This window comes from Mastigoproctus giganteus, chromosome 1 (genome assembly GCF_048544385.1).
Source record: "Mastigoproctus giganteus isolate SK-2022 chromosome 1, ASM4854438v1, whole genome shotgun sequence".
Classification (NCBI taxonomy): Eukaryota; Metazoa; Arthropoda; class Arachnida; order Uropygi; family Thelyphonidae; genus Mastigoproctus; species Mastigoproctus giganteus.
The window spans coordinates 151,531,381-151,555,833 of NC_143575.1; the positions used below are offsets into that span (position 1 = coordinate 151,531,381).

General features: G+C 36.1%; 1 protein-coding gene across 6 annotated transcripts in view; it reads left to right on the top strand.

The window, feature by feature from the left end:
- The window catches only part of RhoGAP19D (Rho GTPase activating protein at 19D), a 661,344-nt gene that overhangs the window by 103,548 nt on the left and 533,343 nt on the right, over positions 1 to 24,453 (top strand). For 3 of the 6 annotated variants that reach the window (XM_090374638.1, XM_090374639.1, XM_090374644.1), the window contains exon 2: positions 3,641 to 3,658. The exons of the other annotated variants lie outside the window; for them this stretch is intronic. The gene's annotated coding sequence lies outside the window, so the exon portion shown is untranslated. The remainder of the gene's footprint in view (positions 1 to 3,640; positions 3,659 to 24,453) is intronic. 6 annotated transcript variants of the gene reach the window in all.

A 24,453-nucleotide genomic window follows, 5' to 3' on the forward strand; every position in this document is an offset into this window, starting at 1 on the left:
GTAGACCAAATATATAAGCAGCTCATTTCCCTCCCCATGCTCAGTGAATGATAAAATCTCTACATGACTGATGAACATACCTGAATTGACTCAGAAATTAACGAGACTTTACCAGAGTTGACGCCCTGCCCCTGGGGACTCCTTTGGCTCATTGCCAGTGGACCATAGAGGTAGGAAAATAACCAAATGTTACTGATGGGAATAAAGGCAGGCTGGTACTGCCCTCATCATAGCATACGTCCAACCAAAACAGACTGAGTTCCTGAACATGACAACACTCACGGAAAGGAGTCTAAAGAGACTGGTATAGACATGCAGCCAGGGTTACCTGTCAGCTGGAAAAAACTAGTAAGCTGCAGGTTTCTGAAGTACGCTAGTATGAATGAGAACTGGAGTGAATGTAAAGGTGAGAGTATGAAAGGAAATGCTAAGAAGGGTGAGTGAATGATAATTTATGCCTCTTGGTGTGTGAGAAGGGGTGAGTGCTGAAAGAGTAAATGTGGAAATTGAGTAAAATTAGTGAATGACGGGGGAGTCTGAGTGAAATGGGCTGTGTGAATGTAAAGGTGTAAGCCTGGATGAGTGAATGAATGCAAGAAATAGTGTTGAATGTATGACAGGAAGTTTGTTTCAAGGGGAAAAAAAGAAAAGAAAAAATTTAGCATTAGTATAATTGTCATATAAATGTGTGTTCTTTTTTTTTTTTTTTGATTATTTGTATGTCATTTAAATTGTGTGAGCTTTCTTTAAATTATTTGCTTGTTTTAATTGTTGCTTTGTCTTTAAAACAATAGTTAAAAGCATTAAATTATTTTAAAAGCAATAATTGGACAGGTGGGATTAACAGCTTGGTGTTAGTTTTGCTTGTTTAATAAGTTACCCCTTCCTGGTGTGAATGAGAATGATGGATGAATGGAAAAAGAAGAAAAAAAAAAAAAAGTATAAAAAAGTTGTACAATGTAAAAACAATAAAATGTTGCCTTTAAATGTAGGGAAAAAAAAAAACAAAAGAAAACTATAAAATGTAAAGAAAAGAGAAAAGAAAAAAAAAAAACAACTATAAAATGTAAAAGGGGAAATAAAAAAAAAAAAAAAATTGTGTGTAAGCAAATGATATAAATCACATGTTCTATTCCAGCTTCTTCATTAGATGGACAGATGGCCATGGGAATCTTATGGACCACAAGGTCATTCATGTTGTTGGCTGTTCCTAGCCGGCATGCTGTGGAATGCTGTCTAAGATATGGTTACAACTACCAGCACAGCTTAGCTGCTGCCATTAGGCATTCCTAGCCGTGCTCCCTTGTGTCATCCTTTGCCTCCACTCCCTGGGCGGGAGGGGGAGGTTACCTCTGGGCTCCCCCCTTGGTGGAATAGGCCTGCTCCACTGATTTGGAGGTCATCTTCTCTAAGGACCCCATATCTATCTTTCCCCCAGCCTTCAGTTTCCCCTCCCACTCTAACTTACAACTACTAGTGTTCAAATCATTTTTAAATTGCTTGAGCCCTACACCCAAAACTTAATGACATCAAATCTAGTACTCCTTAATGACTAGTACTCCTTTTGGCTGACCCGTATCTATAGTGGTTTTTTTTTTTATTTTAGGTCCTAGCCACTGAAATCTCTGGAAATTAGGTGGCAGAACCTGCCAGAGTAAATAACTATAATACTCGTGTACCTGGTCTGCCTCCACGGGGCAGAATGTGGGCAATGTTGGGTCCCATTAGGGGCCTAGCGGCTAAATGACCAGAGGAACAATGGTACACGACACTATCCATATACAAGATCCATACACTTTTAAACCTCTGGCATTAAGTGTTCTGTTTCACACATAGAATGTATACTATGTGGGGAACCCCTGGTGCTGTTTGACACTAAACACCATTTACGCTCTCTCTCTCTCTCTCTCTCTCACACACACACACACACACACACACACACACACACACACACACACACACACACGGGTAACTTGGGTTTTTTTTTTTTTTTGGTTGGTGTAGCATAAGCCTCAAGCTCCCTTGCACCATGTAGCTAATAATAATCATAATGTCTCCTTATTTACAAATCGTTTTTAAATTTTTCCAGTATATGCTCTCTCATCTGTCATCATTATGTCAAACTAGTTGCAGTAGATAGTTTTTAAATAGTTGGCACCACAAAATGAACTTTGAAAATTAGAGAAGACCAAACAGATGTTCACCTTGGTTATCTAATTCAGGCTTACGTAAGCCAAAATTGAAGAAATACTGCAGATTACACTTTCAGAAGTTGTTGAAATTGAATTAAGCGATCCATAGTAGATGTAGAAAATATTTTTAAAACAGTAATTCCGAAAACAGTAATGAAAAGTTTATTTTTTTTATAAATTTTTGAAATTTTTTTTTGTATGGAAAGGGAAAGAGAACTGGAGAATTTATAAAATAAAATAAATTTTATTTTATTTTTTAAATTCTGGTTTTATTTTTGAAAAAGCACTCGAATGCTTGGAACCAATTCAAGAATTGGAAATTAATATTTAAAAGCAATTATATAAAATTTTTTACAAAACTTAAAAATTTCATGAAGAAAACAGTTCACAGAAGTATACCCAATTGGAACCTGATTATAGGGAGCACATATGTTTACAAAACTCACTTATAAAAGGGTTAATGTGAGGATGACCATCTCAGTAAGGTGTCCTGAGTTGTCAAAAATTTTTCCACATTCAATTCACTGTAGATGAATTGAGGTTACAATGTATATGAAGTTACAATGAATACGCAAAGTTTTTTTTTTTTAATTCCTGGTATTTTGGCTGTGAAAGGGGTTTATGCAATATTATTCAATTTGTTTGTGTGTATGCATAATGGAAATTTCCATTAAAGACATTCTCTCTCTCTCTCTCTCTCTGCAATAAAAAATATATATATTTTATACCGCTTTTTGGGTAAAATTGTCAATTCTTTTGATACAGATGTTTTACTTGGTTGTCTTTTCCACTTTGAGAATGCTTAAAATACTTGATTTAATCTTTCTGCATTTAACTGTGAATTTAATTTACATCCCTTACTTTCTGATTTGTTATGTAATGTTTATATTAATTCCATTCACTGTTCATCTGATGTTACATTCCTTCTACTTTATTATCACTCAGAATTTTTTAAAACTTTAATGGCTGAGAATAGAAGGCAGGACATTAATTATTATTTAAGTGAGTTTTTCAAATGATATATCAGCATTTGGGCATTGATAAAATGGTACCATTGCCACGATTTCAGCTGGATGTAACATGAAGTAGTCAATATAGATTCTGTGTTTTTCATAGTTATTTTATATTCTTTATTTTGGCAGTTTGTCAAAGGTAGGTGGTGTACATCTGCCTTCCATGGCATGTGAGCAGATGTGATTATATTTAGCTGGTACTTTAGTAGTTGCAGGCATAAGAAGTACATAGATGCACACTGGACTCTAGTTCTTTTTAAGAAAGATGTAACAGACTTCACAAGCTCTTTAGCAGCACTAAATGAAAGTTATTATTATTTATTTGTTTTTTTTTTTGATTGAATTAATGGTTGTATTTAATGGCTGATATCACTAGGACCTTCTTTTCGTAATGATTTTTTTTTTTTTTTTTTTGTTGATTGTTTTCTTTCTTAGCATTAAATCTACATAGAAGTAAGTATGCTTAATTTTCACATATTAATGGAACTAAATTGGCAAGTCTGAAATGATTCATAAAGAATTTTTCATTTAGCATTATAACTTAGTAATCAGAACTTATTGTTTCATTTAATAGTTTTTTCACACTTTGATTCAGTTATTTAATTAATATTGATCAAGAAGACTGACAAGCACTTTATAAACTTGTTAATTTTTCCTTTTTCTTCATTTTATAATTTTGTAAATGTAAACAATCTATTAATTAAAATAAAGTTAATATCTACAATTTTTGAGATCTTTCTGTTAACTTAAATAATCTGAAACTCAGAATTTTGAATTGAAGATTTGTTTGGTTATATTGAAAATTTCTCTCATAGAATCTGTTTAAATAGAAGTTTTTGTTTATAATGATATCTTATAAAACTAGGTTTTTTCATTCGTTTTGTTATTGTTCTATAAAATTGATTTATGAGAAAATCCTCAAAACAGAATCAAGTGACAAAAGTTGGAATGCCAGCTGGAGATGAGAAGGAATACAATTAATAGTTCTTTAATGTTGTATTTCTGACAAATTCAACGTGATAAAATATGAAAAATTTTAAATCTCATGTTTCACAGACAATACTAAATAACTGAAAATGCTGTCATATAAGAAAAGAGAAGTACAGTTCTGGTTATCTCAGGTGGCTGGAAAATTTTTTCAGATTTAATTGAAACATTGGATTATTCTTAAAATGAAAGAAAAACTGATAAAGTGACATAAATGTAAAATTTTGCATATGCAGTATAAAAAGGTCTGACAAAATTTTAATAATTTACATATTTTTTGAAAATGGTAAAAAAAAGTGGTTTATTTTTTCCTTTGTTTTCCTGCCAGTGGAGGAATGGAGTGTATTGTGCAAATTTTGGAGCATCTTCTCAGTGTGATTGATTTTTTTCTTGTTTCTTCTATGTAGTTGAGTAGATCCATTAAAGTTGACACTTAAGCACTTTTTTGTGATTTTTGATGAGTTGGAGTTTTTGTTCTGTAAAAAGAACAGCCCTTTTCATTTTAACTTGATGTTAATGAACACAAAAAAAAAAAAATTGAAGTATGTACTAATTGTACAGTACTAGTATCAATTAACTGTACAGTAGTAAAACTGAGGGATTTCTGAAATATGACTAGAGTCATTTAGTAGGCAGAAAGCAAAGGTGGGACCAGGTTTCCAAGAAATTCAAGGATTTTGGTAGGAAATTTTCATGAAATTAAATGAATTTTGCATATTTCTTTTTGTTACATCTGATTTAGATTGACTTGGACTTACATGGGGGGGGGGGAGAGAGAGAGAGAGAGAGAGAGAGAGAGAGAGAGAGAGAGAGAGAGAGAGAGAGAGAGAGAGAGAGAGCCTGATTAATCCTCAGAACAAGTATACTGTATATAATGATTAATATATTATATATTGATAGGATATGACACTTGAAATTTTATTTTTATATATCTGATTTAACTACGTTATTAAACATCAGCTTTAGCATTAAAATACAACTTGCTTGATACAAGTGTTTGTGAGGATTAAAATCTGGTTATGAGGATTAAAATTTGAAAAATATGGTTTTACTGTACATCATGCGAACTTTTAACTTTGTAATACATATTGACCATATTTGCATTAAACAAATCTTTTAACACGAGAATGCCTATTCCTTTCGAAGGGAATGAGATACTTTGTTTAGATATAGTATTAATGAGATTTTCTTTTAGTTCTCATTTCACATTCTTGTAATACCATATGGCATGAATCTGAGATTGGTTTTGTGTGTGTGTGGGGGGGGGGAGAGTCATCAAATTGTGATTTGAGGTACCTAGAGGACTAACATTATATATGTATTATGAAGGATTGTTTGTGAGTGAAGCATGACGAATGTATGGTTAGGATTGTCTTGTTTTCTAGTAGTTAACATCACTAGCAGGATTCCCTCTAAGCTATATCCCTGCATGGCTTCATAGCAGTTTTGGAAGTACTGTACACTAAATGTTTTGGGCACACACTATATTCCAGAATATAGTGTGTGTTTTGGGCACACACTATATTCTGGAATGCAGCTGAACATGACTGCACTCAGTTACCAGCATGCCACAGACACTTTCTTGTGAAGAGTTTGCATATTTCTATTACTAGAAAACAAATTATGCTGTATATATTTGTTAAGAACCATATGTGCAGGAAAACTTAGAAGAACTACAGCATAGACAATTCAAAGAAATTAGTTTTGAGGGGAAATATATCTGCTAAAACTCGCCAATAAGAGATCACATTGTCTTTCTGTCAGTAAATGATGTATAGGAGTTGTCTATTGATTATTATCTGGATTTTCGCTCTGTAGTGTATAAAATTTGTTAAGCTGTGATGAATAGCTTCGTAATCTAATTTTATATTTGTAGAGTCTATTTAATCTAATTGTTATGATTGCATATTATTTGTTTATTTTCCAGTTCACACGTAAAAAATGATATGTAATTATTATTATTAATTATTATCTCTCTATACATTAAAAAAGTTTTCCTCCTCATGATATTTATTCGAGCCAATGGGAGAAGAGGGCGGGGCAATTACATCACTAAATGTGCGCAGGTAAATAATTACACAGGTCATTTCCTGATTAAATTTCGATCAGTGCATTATAATGTTATTATTATACAAATTATAACAAAGCTATACAAATATTTACAAAATACTAAACTATTTATAATCATGCCTCTATTATATCAGGACGATATGTCCCTTCATCAGCCGAAATTAATATACAAAAAATGTTCAATGGAACATCAAATGATGCTGGGCGTGGTCATGTATTAGACAGGGAAGTATGTTATTATTACCTATATGGTGCAAGGAAGCCTGAAGCTTATGCTGCACCAGCCAAAAAAAAAATATCTGAATTACCCAGAGAGAGAGAGAGAGAGAGAGAGAGAGAGAGAGAAGTAGAAGGAAATCACCAAGAAAGAGAAGAATGATGATATTCAGCTCAGGACCCTTGGTTTGCCAAGCCCATCCTCACCAGATGTGAGTCCTTGGGGTTAAATGCACAAGGTTGGTGAACGTTAAATGGAAGAAACACAATTGGGTTACTGGGCAGAATCAGACATTTGCTGTTGACAATGTGGGATGCATTGCAAGTCAACTGCTTCCATAACATTCACCAACCTCATGCACATGCTTCACTATTTAATACATGATCATGCGTACTCAACTCCATTATCAAATCCCCCGTCCCGACGGCATTTCAACTACTGGTGGAATGAAGAGTGCACAAAAGCAAAGAAGGAAAAAAATAAAGCATTTAATTTATTCCGTCGATCTCCAACCACAGCTAATCTAATTAGCTACAAGAAACTAAGGGCAAAGGCATGTTACATTCAAAAGCAGGCCAAGAAAGATTCTTGGACTAGGTTCGCATCAACTATCAATAGAAACACTGACTCCAGACTAATATGGAAAAAAATTAGGCAGCTTTCTGGTAAGTTTCCAACTGTTCCTTCCCCAATTCTCTCCTGCAATGGGCAAGAACTCTCTGCGCCTCCAGATATAGCCAATGCCTTAGGCAAAACCTTTGCTCAAATATCGGCTGCATCAAATTACACTCCAAAATTCCAGAAAATTAAGACCGCCACCGAACAGAGACCTATCAACTTTCGAACCTCACTATCACTTCCCTATAATCAGCCTCTGCAATATTGTGAACTTTTACAGGCCATCAGAACAACACGAAACAGTGCCCCTGGGCCAGATGGCATATACTATGTCATGCTGCAGCATCTCGATGACAAAAACTTACAACTGCTTCTAATCTTTTTTAATCGGGTCTTCCTGGAAAATATTTATCCAACCTCTTGGCACCATGCTACAGTTTTGGCGTTTTTGAAACCTGGAAAAGATCCCTCCAATTCTAATAGTTACAGACCAATATCTCTGTCAAGTTGCCTTGGTAAAATTCTGGAAAAAATGATCCATAGTCGACTCACTTGGGTCATTGAAACTCAACATCTACTGAGTAATTGTCAATATGGCTTTCGCAAAAACAGGTCATCCCTAGATCTGATGATCAAGGCGGAATCTGAAATTCGCAATGCCTTTGTGAAAAACAAACACCTTGTCATGGTCTCCATTGATATAGAGAAGGCATTTGATACTACCTGGCGGTATGGCATTCTCAGTGACCTATATAATCTTGGTCTACGAGGCAACCTACCCATATTTATTAGGAACTTCCTCACGAGCCGATCTTTCCAGGTGAGATATCAAAATTCCCTTTCTGCTACATTCTCGCAGGAAGAAGGAGTACCGCAAGGGTCAGTTTTGAGTGCAACCTTGTTTGCCCTTAGAATTGATTCCATTACAAAAGTACTCCCAAATACTGTAGAGGCTTACCTGTATGCTGATGATCTCGCTATTTCTTGCCATTCTCAGAACATGAGATCTATCGAAAGGCAATTGCAGATGTCCCTCAATAAAGTTCAAAAGTGGGCTGAGCTCAATGGATATCGTCTTTCCCAACAGAAAACAGCTGCGATCCATTTTTGCTGTCAACGCAAATTGCATGCAGATCCTGAACTTCGGATTTCAAATTCCATCATTCCGATTGCCAGCAATATGAAATTCTTAGGACTAATCCTGGACAGTAAGCTCAATTTCTTTGAGCATGTTAAATTAATACGTACTGCCTGTCTTAAAAAGATCAACATGTTAAGAGCTTTATCTGCCCTCTCTTGGGGAGCAGACCGTACAACTTTGTTGCTCTTATATAGAGCACTAATTAGATCCCGTTTAGATTATGGTGCTCCAATTTATGATTCTGCCCGAAGGAGTGTGCTACGCTGGCTGGAACCTATTCAACATAATGCACTGCGGATTGCAATTGGTGCATACAGGACATCCCCAACTCAGAGCCTATACATTGAAGCTCATGAGCCCCCTTTGCATCTTCGTAGAAAAATGTTATTACTTAAATATGCAGCCAAAATACAAACTTGCTATTCGCATCCTATTCAGCCATACCTTTTTAATCAACCACTGGTTAATCTCTACAGTAATAAACCAAGTAAAATCCAACCAGCTGGCCTACGGCTCCTTGAAATATCACAGAACTGGAATGTTCCTCTCCACAATAGGCAACAGATAAAGAATTACTCTCATCCACCATGGACTACCTTTCCTCAACTGACCTGTGATACCTATTTTCTTCATTGGGGAAAGAATTGTCTACCGGCTGTGACTATGCAACAACTCCATGCTAGCCATATTCAAAATTATGCTGACTTCTTGCCGATATATACGGATGGTTCCAAATCTCTGTCAACAGTTGGAGCAGCAGCAGTGTTTCCCTCTGCTATCATATCAGCTTCTCTTCCACCTGAGTATAGCAACTTTTCAGCAGAACTGTATGCAATACAGTTAGCTCTATAAAATTTGACTCTACATCCATCTGAAAAATATATAGTTTATACTGACTCTCTCAGCTCAATTAAAGCAATGCAAAATACATCTCAAAAGAATCACCATATTGTAATGAAAATCAGGAGTTTGTTATTGCAGATTAATGATCGTCAACAACTAGTGAAGTTTTGCTGGATTCCAGCACATTCAGGCATAAAAGGGAATGAAGTGGCTGATATATCTGCCAAAAGTCCAAGTTCAGACCTAACTTCTGTCCCTATTCCAGCGCCCGATTATAATATCTTAATTCAAGCAGCATGCATTGCACAGTGGACAGAATTATGGCATAACCAAAGGAATAACAAACTTTTCCAGCTGAAACAATACCCAAAGTTCTGGCACTCCAGCAATCAGACAGTGCGGCGGGAAGAAGTGGTACTCACACGAATGAGAATAGGACACACCCATCTGACTCACCTCCATCTACTAATGGGCGATGATCCTCCTCAGTGTCCACACTGCTTAGAACATCTAAGAGTGAAACACATTCTGATTGACTGTCCACAGTATCAACAACATCGAGCTGCAATATTTCAAAATCTGGCTAATCGTCGCGAACCATTGACATTATACCATGTCGTTGGAGAGGACGCAAATGTTAACGAACTTTTCTGCTTTTTAAAACAAATTGGAGTGTATCATCTTATATAATAGACTTCAAAACTGAAACTAATTTAAACTAGATTATTTTATAATACTCTTAGGAATAGGCGCACTATAGCCATAGCAGCTAATGCGCCAATAAACAACCATACCACACACACATGATCATGCCTGGCATCATTAGATGTTCCATTTTAATGTCAGCTGATGAAGAGACCCGATATAGTTTGTATATTTGTAAATAGTTTAATATTTTGTAAATATTTTAGTCCTGCTCTTTCGGATGCAACCGTATTTCTCATGCATTATGGAACCAGAAGCAAAAGGCCTTTTCCTAAGTGACCTATGTAAACGCAGGTAAATAATTACATAGTGATATTTATTTGACCTTGAGAATGCTGCGTGGTGGGGTAGCCAATGGGAGAAGGATGCGAATCACGTGGTACAAGTGGGTGGGGCAATGACATCACTACAAATGCACAGGTAATTAATTACATAGGATTTCCTTATTAGATTTTGTATTGATCAGTTTGTTTCGACAGGGGTGTCTTTTACTTAGAAAAGATTCAACTTACTCTGTCATGCCTCTACATTTTAATTAAAAAAACATGCACGGGTTGACGGGCAGGGGACAGAGCCCCCTAGTAATCATTAATTATTTTTGTATGCCAACAGCTACACAGGTCTAAGGTAAGCGCACACACACACAAAGCAATATTCATTTCATGCATTGAGGAAAAAAAAATTAAGGGTCACTAGTAATCACAGAAGCCTCTGAATCTGGGTCAGCTGTGCAAGTATAAAATTGTAGCTGGCTCTTCAATTTTCTACTTTCACAGACCCAGTTTACTGTTTAGAAATTTTTCAACAATTTCTCTTCCATTTTCCTCTCAGTTAGGAAAAACACATTAGAGAAAGTAGTATTTCAAAGAAAATAAGTTAAAGTTTCTGAGTGCAAATGAATTTGACAAAATGGGATGAAGAGATTTTAAGCCAGAGGACTTCAGAAAGAACAGTTTTTGGATTAAGAAGTCTCTTAAAGGGCTATCAGAGTGGACATACAAAATACCATCTTTGAAATGAAAGAACTCGTAGAGCAAGTAGTTAGGGAAGCCTAGGTGAGGCATGATTGACGAAAGTGATGAGATTCTACTAGAAAAATTAATTGGGGAGTAGCAGATCAAAGATGAAAATGTACATCATTCAAATGGAAGTGAACCCACATATATTTGGGAAGTAAATTAGGAAATTTTTTGGGAGGTTTAGTTCTTTCTGTAGATAACTTTGACTATTCATGATGCTTTGGTTTAGATGAAATAGAAGTTTTTTTTTTTTTTTTTTTTTTTGAATAGGGAGAGATGTTTGTATGAATTGATGAAATTTTGGGTTATATATAGGGAGATTATATCCTTCATACTGCATAATGTGAGTAGTGTCCTCTTTTATGCACACTACTTTGATTCCTTTAATTACCTTTAGTTATTATCTGGTACAGCAGATGCAGTGAGAGTTAATGCTAGCTGATATATGCCTCTGAAAGTTACCAATAAAAGTAATTATTCAAGGGTTCTTGAGAACTTCTGATACTCCAAAATAATGCAGTTTGAAGTTATGAATCTGAAGAGGCTGGCTATGGGTAATCATAGAGATTTCAAAAATTATCTCTGTGCTATTTCAGTTTACCTGTTTGACTTCATTTAGAGTTACAAACATTCAATCCAGTAATGTGATATTTTATTATTATTATATTAACCATATGGTGCAAGGAAGCCTGAGGCTTATGCTGCACCAGCCAAAAAAAAAATTCCTCAGTTACCCTGAGAGAGAGAGAGAGAGAGAGAGAGAGAGAGAGACAAAAGTAGAAAGAAATCCCCCAAGAAAAAGAATGATGATATCCAGCTCAGGACCCTGGGTATGCCAAGCCATACTCACAAGATGTGAGCCCCTATTTTGTAAAGATTAATGGGAGAAGGAGTATGAAAAAAGGAAATTGATTATTGACAAAGGTAACTGATAGCCAGAAAGGACCTAATGACCATAATAGTACAGTAAACCCCCGCTATTCGCAGTATCTGCATTCGCGGTTTCGCGTATTCGTGGTCGCTGATTTAATATAAAATGAAACCTAAAAAAATGCGAATTTTAAAGCGCTGTGAACATTTTCCGCCATAAAAAAAACATGGGCGTGGCTAAAATTATCTTTCCCTGTCAAAACAGCGCTCAGTGGGTGGGGGGAGAGGGGTGACAAAATCTCAAGCGTGGATGTTTCTCGCTAATCCTTGTTCAGTATGTGTTATGCGCTTGTCATGGAAGATTTCGTCATTTGCTTTTAATTTATATGCTTATAAATTTATCAATTTATAAATTGATATGCTTACAAAAGTGATAAATCTACATTTTGTAGTGTAAAACAGACTTGACTTTTTCGAGTGTGTTAACGGAAGAAAGTGACTTTATTGTGGACAAGTTCTTTCTGACCCGTACAAAAATATGACTACGAATAACAAGGGAAATGTGAAAATATCAAAGAAGGTGATGACATTAGCGAATAAAATTGAGTTATAAGACAAAATTTCTAATGGTGAAAGTGTCTCCTCAGTGGCAAAACATTATAAAATCAATGAGTCAACGGTACGATCAATCAAAAAATTGGAAGAAAAAATCCGCCGTAGTGTCCGTGAAAACGCGCTAATTGCTTCAAAAATTTGCTCTGAAACTCGTGATGTTAAATTAGAAAAAATGGAAAAAGCTTTAAATCTGTGGATAAGAAGACCAAACTCAAAATAAAATTCTGTTAAGTTCACTCATCATTCGTGAAAAGGCAAAACTCCTTTATCAACATTTTAGCGAATCTGGTGATAGCACTGGCGGGATAAGTTTTTTAGCTATAGCAAAGGCACTGGATTGAAAGATTTGTTTGAAATTTCTAATAAATATTACATTTAATATTAAATTGTTTCTTATTTTCCTTTCGATGCCATATGCTTGCATTTCACTATGTACTGTATTATGTACATAGTCATATTATGAAGGTACATATAATACAAACATAGACAAAATTTTAGACTAGTTTTCTTTATATATTTCATATAAGAGTATTTCATATATATGAAATATATATTTCATTTCTTATATATTTCATACTATAGGAGCCATAACTCAGTATTCGCGTTTTCGGTATTCGCGGCATTTCTCAGGAACTTAATCCCCGTGAATAGCGGGGGTTTACTGTATAATGATTTACTTAATAAGTAAGTAAATAAAAGTTGTAGAGATAAGAGAAGTAAGTAAAAAGTGAAAGAAAAGAAGGGCAAGAAAAAAATTAATGCATATATAAAGAAATAAGTCAGTATTATTATACAAAATACAAGTAAATATTATAGCCAGGCATTGCATAATGCAAGTTTGGTTAATGTGTTTTTCAGTTACTGCTTGCGATGCAAATTTCCAGTTAATGGCATCTTTTTTATGTGATAGTTGAAAAGGATTCGAATCACATGCTAAGCGTCTGATGGCCAATAAGCAATCATTTGCCCGCTTCAGTGTGTTTCCCCAACCATCGGAAGTAGACGTGTTACTTGTTTGTCTCCTGCTAATAAAGTCATGTGCAGACGTATTCAAAAAAATTCTAATTTTTATCCCTGTTAATTATGGATAAAAGAAAGAGTGAAAAACAACATGATTGCAATAAAAAAAACCGAAAAGTTATTACTTTAGCTGAAACTTGAAGTTATTAAAAAACATGAAAGTGGTGCAAACCATGTGAAAATTGTAAGAGATCTAGGATACAGTGAGTCTACCATATGAACTATCTTGAGCCGTAAGGACGAATATAAAGAGAAAGGTAAAGTTTTATCAACTTTTGTTTTACAAAATACCAGAAACAGAACTCCAATAATGATTGAAATGGAAAGTCTTTTATCAATTTTGTTAGAAGATTGCAATCAAAAAAAGAATTCCATTATCTAAGGACAATATTCAGAGCAAAGCTATTAACATTTTTACTAAGCTCAAAGAAACAAAATATCAAGGGGAGACTTGAAATATTTGTTGCTAGTTCAGGGTGGTTTTGAACATTTAAAAAAATCAAGCTGGACTGCATAATGTTATAGTAACAGGGGAAGCTGCTATTTCCACGGCCAAATTTCCTGCAGAATTTCAAAAAATCATTCAGGATGGTGAATACGATGATCGGCAAATATTTAATGTATATGAAACGGGCCAATTTTGGAAACGGATGACAATTAAAACTTATTTGGCTGCAAATGAAGCATCACAACCTGGGTATAAAGTCTCAAACGATTGACTAACGCTTTTATTAGGAGGTAATGCTGAAGGTGATTTTAAATTGAAGCCTATTCTTGTGTACTGTACACAAAATCCCAGGGCTTTAAAAAGATACAGCCATCGAACTCTTCCAGTCATTTTGTGTTCAAATAAAAAAGCATGGATGACCAAAGCCCTATTCGAAGACTGGTTTACATCTTTACATCTCCAACAGTTGAAGCTTATTGCAAGAAAAATAATCTTTCTTTTACAACTCTGTTGCTTTTAGATAATGCATCTGGATGTCCTTCTGCACTTAAATGACTTAAGTGAAAATGTGAAAGTTGTTTTTTTACTGGCGAATATGACTTTGTTATTGCAACTCATGGACCAAGGGACAATTTCAATTTACAAGGCTTACTATCTCCATAGAACATTTGCACAGGCACTTGAAACTACAACAGGAGACAGTGCAATTTTTGTACCAGAATTTTGGAAAAAATATACGAATGGCCATTGAAAACATTCATGCAGCACAGGAAGAAGTGACAGCCAGCAATATGAGAGCAGTTTGAAAGCATCTTTTACCCCATTGCACAAATGATTTTCCTGGCTTCAAAGATGCATTTCAAAAAGTTATTGAAGACATGACTAATATTGGTAATGACCTTGGTTTCAAAGGCTTGGATACGGCTAATGTTTGAAAATCACTGAATTCGCGTTCAGAATAGCTAAGTGACAACGATCTCCTTCAAATAGGGGAACAATGTGCATACAAAGAAGCTGAAGAAAAAGAATATGAGCCAGATGAAAATGTTACTGCAAAGGAGATAACGGTAAAAGAACTAGGTGAAATCTTTCGTATCACAGAGAACCTTAAACAAAAGGTAATGGATATTGATCCTAACATCGAAAGAAGCATGTTATTTTGCCAGGGCCTAGAGAAGCTATCGGAAATTGTATAATTAAAAAAAAAAAAGAAAGCCAAAACTGTTCAAATGACTGTGTTCAAATATTTCAGTAGCAGATAGTTAGTTTCTTCATTATGTATTTTATGCAATAAACATTTAATTCTATAATTATTTTTATTATCTTTTACATGGTATGCAGTTAAAAAGTTATTTGAAGGGTATTTTTAAAATTCTTTATGGACATTCCTGAAGGTCACAGACCGATTATAATTTTTCCTATTGAATTATAATTTTGCACGATGCACTCATGGGATGAATTAAACGCGTTAATCCTGGCCAGCCTGTATTATACATGGTTTTATTGTCATGTATTGCACAATCTTGGTATTGTTTTTAAGTGTCAACCACCAAAATTTCCCAACAAGATGACAATGTAGTGACCTCTGTTTCTAACATGAAGTACAGGGAATCCCTGCTTTACGATTGGTTCACTATACGATCAAATTACTTTACAGTCATTTGATAATCTTGATAATAAAACACCGTTCACTATACGATGTGTAGTAAGTGCCAGTCATTGTGATCACGTTTGTGAATTGAATTTTAATTCTATTAAATGAAGATTCTAATTTGTGAAAATTGGAGGAACATTATCCACAGGCTATAAAAGTAAAGATATAAAGCACAAACTTACACTTTATTACCTTACCAATTAAAATAATTAAATGATATGCAAAAATCAGAAGAATATTTTCCATAGGTTAGCAAAATAAAAATAAATTTATGTAAATAGCTTCATTACAATTGAAATGCATTGGGGTATATCTAAAAAAAAATATCACATTAGGGTACTGTAATATCTACATACTAACTAATTGATAATTCTGTTCACTGACATTTTTTTTGGGTTGTAAAATTTAAAACAGTAAAAAAGATAAGCAATGAATAACAAAGAACATGGCATGCACAAATTGCAACTAACACATATGTGCAAGTGAGATATGGAGTAACAAGTTTACAAAGCTTGTAAACTTAAAGCTTGGAATGAAGAGAATATTCTGAAAATTTATGTTTTCATCGAAGGGGAAACACATTTCATCATAATAATGCAAAAACGCACAGAATTCCAGCTATTGGTATTATTGCAAATGCAATAAGATCGAGTTTAGCATTAGTAGAGGCATATGATGCAAGAAAGCAAGCTTATTCAGCATCAGCCAAAAAAAAACAAAAAAAAAAAAAAAAAAAAAACAACCACTACTCCCATTTCACCCCTCCATTCGTTCGAAATACCTGTCCAGCTGAGCCTTAAATTTGTTTAGGCTATCAACTTCAACAACAAGTGATGGAAATCTATTCCACAAACCAACTGCCCGCTGGCTAAAGGCAAATTTCCGCACATCTATCCGACATCCGTCCTTCCTCAATTTGAATTTATGCCCTCTCAGGTGATTATTCTGAGCAAGAGGAAGAATCCCATCGGCATTGAGCATGCTTAAGCCATTCAGAGCCTTATACACCTCTATCAGATCACCTCGCCGATGCCTAGTCTCCAGGCTCTGTAATTTGCAAAACTTAAGCCTTTCTTCGTAAGAGCAACCCTTTGTGCCATTCACTAATCTTGTTGCCCTTCTCTGTACTCGTTCCAGCAGCTCTACATCCTTCTTGAAATGAGGCCTCCAGACCTGTATACAGTACTCAAGGTGTGGCCTGACCAATGCCTTATACAAGGGAATAATCACATCCCTGTCCCTGCTAGAAAAATTCCTGTATATCATTGACAAGACACCATGAGCTACTCTTGCAGCTCGTCTGCACTGCTCAGAAAACTTCATATCTGCCTGCACAATTACCCCCAGGTCCTTTTCATTCTCTACCACTGTCAGCGTAGTACCACAGAGTTGATACGTTGATCTGGGGTTACTGTTTCCCATATGTAGTACTTTACATTTGTCAATGTTAAATTTCATTTGCCACCTCTCAGCCCATCTGCTCAACCTTTCCAGATCCTGTTGCAGCAGCATAGTATCAGTAGTGTCCTTAACAACCCAGCCAACCTTTGTATCGTCTGCAAACTTGGACATTAAGCCTGATACACCATCATCATTATCATTTATAAATACAGAAAACAACAATGGACCCAACACTGAACCCTGAGGAACTCCACTAATAACATTAGTCCACGTTGAGCAGTGTCCATTGATTACCACTCTCTGTCTTCTGCCACTCAACCATCCCTTTATCCATAGCAGCAATTTGCCTCCAATGATACACTTCCCCAATTTGTGCAGCAGTCTTCCATGCGCAACAGTATCAAAAGCCTTTCTAAGATCCAAATATATAATATCAAAGTTATTCCCTGCATCCAGTTCTTTTGTGACTACATCATAGTATCCAATCAAATTGGTCAGACAAGACCTGCCCTTAACAAACCCATGCTGTGTCTGAGCTATAACTGAATTCTTGTCCAGATGATCCTGCAGTGCTTCTTTAACCAGTGCCTCCATTAATTTTCCTGGAACCGAAGTTAAACTAACAGGTCTATAATTACTTGTGTCAGCCTTTGATCCTCCTTTGTGAATTGGGGTTACATTTGCACATCTCCAGTCCATGGGTACCTCCCCTGAGTCCAAAGAAGCTCTCATAATTATGGCTAGGGGTTTGCTTACTTCCTTTGCTGCCTCCTTTAATATAACTGGATAGATCCCATCCACCCCGGGTGCCTTTTTTATGTTTATCCTCAACAATTTCTCCTCCACTTTCCTCTCAGTTATTAGAAAATCATCTAGCTCACTGCCAATGTTTACTTCACCTACGACATTCCCCTTCCTGAATAACTCCTCATGTTTGAATGTAGATGCAAAATACTCGTTTAGATTGTTAGCCACCTGAGCTTTATCCTCAACTGTTGAACCATCAACATCCAATGGACCAATCTGATTCATCCCTTTCCTTCTTGAGTTTAAATAGGTAAAGACCTCTTTTCTGTTTTTCTTTGCATCCTTTGCCAAGGATTTCTCATAATCTGCCTATGCCTGCCTAATTTCCTTTGTGACTTGGTTACAAAGGAAACTTATATCTATCATAGGCTTCCATGTTAATTAATTTGTATGTATCCCATGCATTTTTCTTCTCTGCCATATGTCTCATTAGTTCATCTGACAACGATTTAGGCCTGAACCTTGAACAATATTTCTTGGTTGGTATGTAAAGCCTGGTAGCTTCCAAGATTAGTTCCTTGAATGCTTCCCATTTGGAATTTGCTGTTGGTAACATCATCAGTTGGTCCCACTGTATAGAATTTAAATACTGTCTCAGACCATCATAGTCGCCTTTACGAAAGCAAAAACCCTTCCCTTTACCTCTGATGGTAGTTACCTCCTTGAGTAAATCCCACTTCAGCACACTGTGATCACTGCCACCCAGTGGTTCCTTTATCTGCAGATTCCTAATGCATGAAGAATCACTATGATAATCAGATCAAGAGTATTACTCCCTCTAGTTGCCTCCCGAACATGCTGGTGTAGAAAACAATCATCCAATAAATCCACAAAAGCCTTGCTAGTGTGTGAGTGACCAACCCACAAATTCCAGTCAATATCTGGGAAATTAAAATCCCCCATTATAAGACTCTCTGATTTACTGACTCGACACTGCCCTGTCCATCGATGTCGACTGGCTTCACTTCCTTGGATTTTATGTGTTTTTTTAACTAATAGCATAACCCCTCCTCCCTTCCTATCCTGTCTATCCTTTCTGTAGATGTTGTACTCCCCAAATTCCAGTTCTGGATTCCTTATATCTGTGTGACACAATGCCTCTGATATCCCAACAATATCTGCCTTTGATGTTTTGAGTAATACCTCAAATTCATCAAATTTATTTACTAAACTCCTAGCATTGGTGTACACGCAAGTATACATGCACCTGTTTCTATTCTTAGCTACCCTAACACAACCCATGTGTTTACTTGTACCGCAATGACTTCCAGCAGTCTCTGAAATATCCTGCATCTTGTTTTTCAGGCTTCTGCTCATTCCAATAGAAGCAGTGCAAGAATCTCTTTCACCTCTGCCAGTGGCTACTGTTAATCCATTAGCCTTTGTCTCCCCCCAAGCTAGCAGTTTTCCGACCCACCTAACACTGCCTCGATAGTATCAGCAAATATTCTTGCACCCTTTCTATTTAAGTGTATCCCATCCCTGTAGAAGCAATCTCTCCTGTTAACAAGTACATTCCAGGCTGAAAAAAATTCTACCCCTTGAGCCTTGCACAATCTTTCCAGGGCCGAATTGATCGACAAGGCTCTCATCATATACTCCCTCCTATCGTGTCTGGGCAGAATTGCAGACACTTTCAAATTCAACCGTACTTCACGGCTTTTTTTCAACAGTGACCTGTACTTGTTAAGTAATTCCTCTGGTCTCCTACTCTTAATATCATTAGTGCCAACGTGTAGAACTATATCACCTTTTGTGCCCTTAAAAGATGATATCTGCTCTACAACGTCATCATCCTTTGCCCCTGGCAGACATACCCTGGTCCTGTTCCACCTATCCTTTTTAGAAAGCATGTTCCCCGTTTCACTGACAATTGAGTCACCAACAACTATTAGTTCCTGTTGGACCAGCGCATTCTGCCTTGGGGGCTGCCTCTGTGTTGCAAGATGACCAAGTCCAAGCTCTGGCGTTGATGTGGGCAGCTGAGAGCTTGATGGGGCCCCTCAATTTATTTCCTTCGAGGGCATCCACCCTGTCCTTCAAGGTCTCATATAGGCCCATAACAACGCCGAGTTGTCGCCTAATTTCCTTGCACTCCTTGCATCGTGCACACACAAAGACATCCCCCATGGCAGTATCATGTCCCGTACCCGATTGCTCCGCAAACATCTAGCAAACAGTGCATCTTAAAAGGCTGTGATTCAGAGGGCAACCGCCCCCCTCAGTTCTCCCCTGAGTCACAGCACTCCCATTAGCTTGTGCCTTTTGCTTTGCTGCTCTGGTCAGAGTCATGATTTCGATTTAAATGTCAATAAAATTACAATTTCAGAACAAAATTAAAACCTTAAACTTGTATCTTAACACAGTTATAACGCTATATTTATTTTTCAGTATCGAGTGTTATCTACGAGTTCCCTTTATATAACTTCCGTATCAAGTATGTATTAATTATTTGTTACGTTTGTACTCTAAGTCGTTATATATATATAGTTAAAAGTACAATTTAATTGACAATGAAGTTTAACAAGATTAATAGATGTACTGATTAATTGACAATATTATATTATGCACTATACTATACAAAGCTAATGCTATCGAATTCCGGATATGCTGTATTGCGTTTCAGTAACGAGTGTTATCTACGAAATCCCTTTATATAACTTCCGTATCAAGTTATGTATTAATTATTTATTTTTACTAATTATTTATGTTCCGTAACCTAAGTGGTTATATGTATAGTTAAAAGTACAATTTAATTGCCAATTTACTACCTGTTTATAATAGATTGCACTAAGCAAAAAGCCCAATAAACTAGAAACTGCAAATTATTTTTATTGTTTATGGTAGTGACCTCCACAAATGTGCTTTTGAAAAATATCACAAAGGCATTCAAAATTGATTCTTATAACCAAACATATGATAACTGGGAAAGTGTAGTGCATTTTAATGATTTGAATTAGTTTATTGAAATTTTATTCTATAAAGCAGCTACTTATTATTATTAGCCATATGGTGCAAGGAAGCCTTGAGGCTTATGCTACAACAAGCAAAAAAAAAAAAAAATTCTGAATTACCCTGAGAGAGAGAGAGAGAGAGAGAGAGAGAGAAGTAGAAGGGAATCACCAAGAAAGAGAAGAATGATGATATCCAGCTCAGGACCCTGGGTATGCCAAGCCCATACTCACCAGACGTGAGCCTCCTGGGGTTTTTTATTTCACTTTACAATGGGCTTACATTTGTCTCCAACTGGACCAGTCTGGTCGGAGACAATCGTAAGAGATAATCATTACTATTGGCTGAGAGGAAGGGCCACGTGATCCTTCCTCTTAGCCAATAGCAGCATTTGTAAACATGTTGACTGCATGTTTTGTTTTTGCATCCTTTAGTTGAATTGATTTTTGTGTTGTGCTTATTTGACAAGTATTAAATTTGTGTAAACTGATAATATAGCTCGTAATAAGTGCAGTAAGAAGAAAATTTCAATTAAAATAATATTAAACGAGAAATAGTGAAAAAGCATGATGTAGTGCTAAAATTAGTTCACTGGTGTGTGAATATGGTTTTTCCCAGCCATTTCTACTATAGTGAGTAAAGAAAAAAGAAAGTAAAAAAGAAAGTAAGTGATGAATCTAACACAGTCCAAAAAGGCAGAGAAAGGATTGTAGAAATGGAAAGGTTTTTGTTGCTGTCTATAAAAGAAAAACAAATGAAGGGGTGATACAGTTCCTGGACAATACATTTGCAAATGTGCAAAGCAGATTTTTGATGACAAAGGCTAAAACACTGGGGTGCCTCTGTAGCCAGGTGGGCAGGAGCAGCAGTGCATAGCACATGCTTCTTGATTAGACCAGGGTTCGAGCCCGTGACCACCAAATATGGAGGATGCAGAAAGGTCAGGGAATGACCACCGCATATCTCTGGAGCAATATGGCCTTAGTTGCTAATGCTCCTTAAAACCAAATAACAACAACAACAGCTAAAACACCTTCAACTAGTGATACGTGATGTGGGGACTTTAAAACCAGCAAAGGTTGGTTCGACTGTTTTATAAAATGGTCTGATATTAAAAGTGTCATTAGCTATGGAGAAGCTTGTATTGCTGATCAGGAAGCAGCTGAAAACTTTAAGGTGGAGTTTCAAGAGCTCGTTGAGAAGGATGGTTATTTTGTGTTGTATACCCAGACAGACATACATCACAAAAGAAGATGCCTCGTTGCCTGGACATAAGCTTATGAAGGATAGCTTACTCTGCTATTGGTATCCAATACCTCTGGAGATTTTAACTTAAGCCAATGTTGGTTTACCACTCAGAAACTCCAAGAGTGTTTAAACAGCAAACGGTCATCAAAAGCAGGTTGGATGTCTTCTAGTGGTGTAACAAGAAGTCCTGGGTGACAGGACACTTCTTCAGTGAATGAGTATTTTAAGATTTTATCCTTCAGTAAAAAGTTACTTAGAAAAAAACAAACTTCCTTTAAAGGCACTGTTACTTTTGGATAATGCTCCAGGCCATGATCCCGAACTTTCCCAAACTCTGGAGGAGCAATTTGGCTTTGTTACTGTCAAATTTCTCAAACGCAATACCACCGCTCTGCTTCAGCCGATGGATCAGCAAGTGATTGCCGACTTTAAAAAATGTACATGAAGAAGATGCTTGACAAGTGCTTTGAAGAGACTTCAGGATATAGAGCCATCACCTTAAAGGAATTCTGTAAGACCAGGTTTAACATCTTAGACTGTGTAAAAATTATTACGAATTCTTGGAATGAAGTTTCTGCTTGGTGCCTCAATGCAGCCTGGAAGAATCTGTGGCCTTCAGTCATCTATGATTTTGAAGGATTTGAAGCTGAAGGTGCTCTAGAGCAGAAAATTATCATTCTTGACAAGTCCTTGGTTCTTGAGGTCGATGTAGAGCACCATGACAACAGAGCTCCAGGAATTAGAGCAAATGAGTGAGCATGACAGTGGAGAGGAGGAACATCAGGAGGATGACCATGTAGCAACAACTTAAGAAATTATAATAGCAAAATTGGAATAGCAAAATGTAAGAAAAAACCCAGATATTGAAACCACTGAATTGATGACTTGCAGATTTGAAGATCGAGTGTTAAGTGATTTCGAGAATCTTCAGAGAAAGTGCCAAAAACAAACCACTTGGGACAGTTTTTATACCATAAGTAGAAAGAAGCAGCGATCGGAAAGAACACCAGATCCTGAAGGTTATCTTGATGGTAGAAGATTCTTCTCCACCATCATCAACTTCCTTACCACACTACCATTGAAACAGCTTTTCTGGTGTAAGTTAAATGAAAATTACATTCTTGTTTTTTAATGTTTTTAAATTATCAATTATCATTTTAAACTGCATTTTGCTGGGTGGGGAAATTAGTAAAATTATGACACCATCAGCATTTTTTATCTTTTTGTCTTTTTTAAATCTGTATTGTATCACGATTTAATGTTTATTTCGATATATAAGACATACTACAATTTTATGGTGACTTTTTTTCAGATAACAGGCATGTGGTATACTGAATACTGGAAAATATGGTATTAAATGTTCTTTATAAAACTAATGCAATTTCCATTATAAAAATCACCTTTTAGAGAGAAAAATAGCTTAGTTATGTAGCAAAAATTTCAACTTCTGAAGTCTTGGAATGAATTACTAAAAAAATAGTTATATAATATCGGTGTAAATACACCATAGTTAACCCATATATTTGAGCTACGATTGTAGTGTAGGAGGCATCGTTTTAAATGTATCTCATAATGTGGTTGTCTTCACAACAAGATAGCTACTATTGAATTACTTCAAATAAATAACGCTTCTCTAGTAGAGAAGACTACTGTTATTTATTTTCAGCGGTACCACCACCCAGACGATCGTTTCGAAGCTTTTTGGCTTCGTCATCAGTGGGCGGGCAGGTACCCAGGTAATACAACAAGCCATCTCAGTTGCGAAGTTATATCCACATTATGAGAGATGCCAGAAGGGTGTGGTGGTAATGTATTTGGAAAATTAAATGCACTAGGCATAATCCTTATGGGTTTTGATAATTAACTATATAATATCGGTGTAAATACACCATAGTTAACCCATATATTTGAGCTACGATTGTAGCGTAGGAGGCATCGTTTTAAATGTATCTCATAATGTGGTTGTCTTCACAACAAGATAGCTACTATTGAATTACTTCAAATAAATAACGCTTCTCTAGTAGAGAAGACTACTGTTATTTATTTTCAGCGGTACCACCACCCAGACGATCGTTTCGAAGCTTTTTGGCTTCGTCATCAGTGGGCGGGCAGGTACCCAGGTAATACAACAAGCCATCTCAGTTGCGAAGTTATATCCACATTATGAGAGATGCCAGAAGGGTGTGGTGGTAATGTATTTGGAAAATTAAATGCACTAGGCATAATCCTTATGGGTTTTGATAATTAACTATATAATATCGGTGTAAAAAAATAGTGTGTTATTGGGTTCACATTGCCATGGAAAAATATAATTACATCAAAATATAGTTTTGGGGAGGCAAAAAAATTATATGAAATAATGTAAAATTAAAGATATAAGATAGATATATAGACTGCAGGCATGTAAATTTAAGATTTACATGACAGGTCCTCTGTCTTGCCATTTACCATATAACTTTTAAGGTTAATTAGCTTATATTTCCATATGATAGGTCATTTTTTTCTCATTTTATACTAACTATATATAAGGTTTATAAAAAACATGCGTGCACACACACACACACACTCACACACACACTCACTCACTTACTCACTGGTGCCTCTGTAGCCAGGTGGGCCGGAGTAGCAGTGCG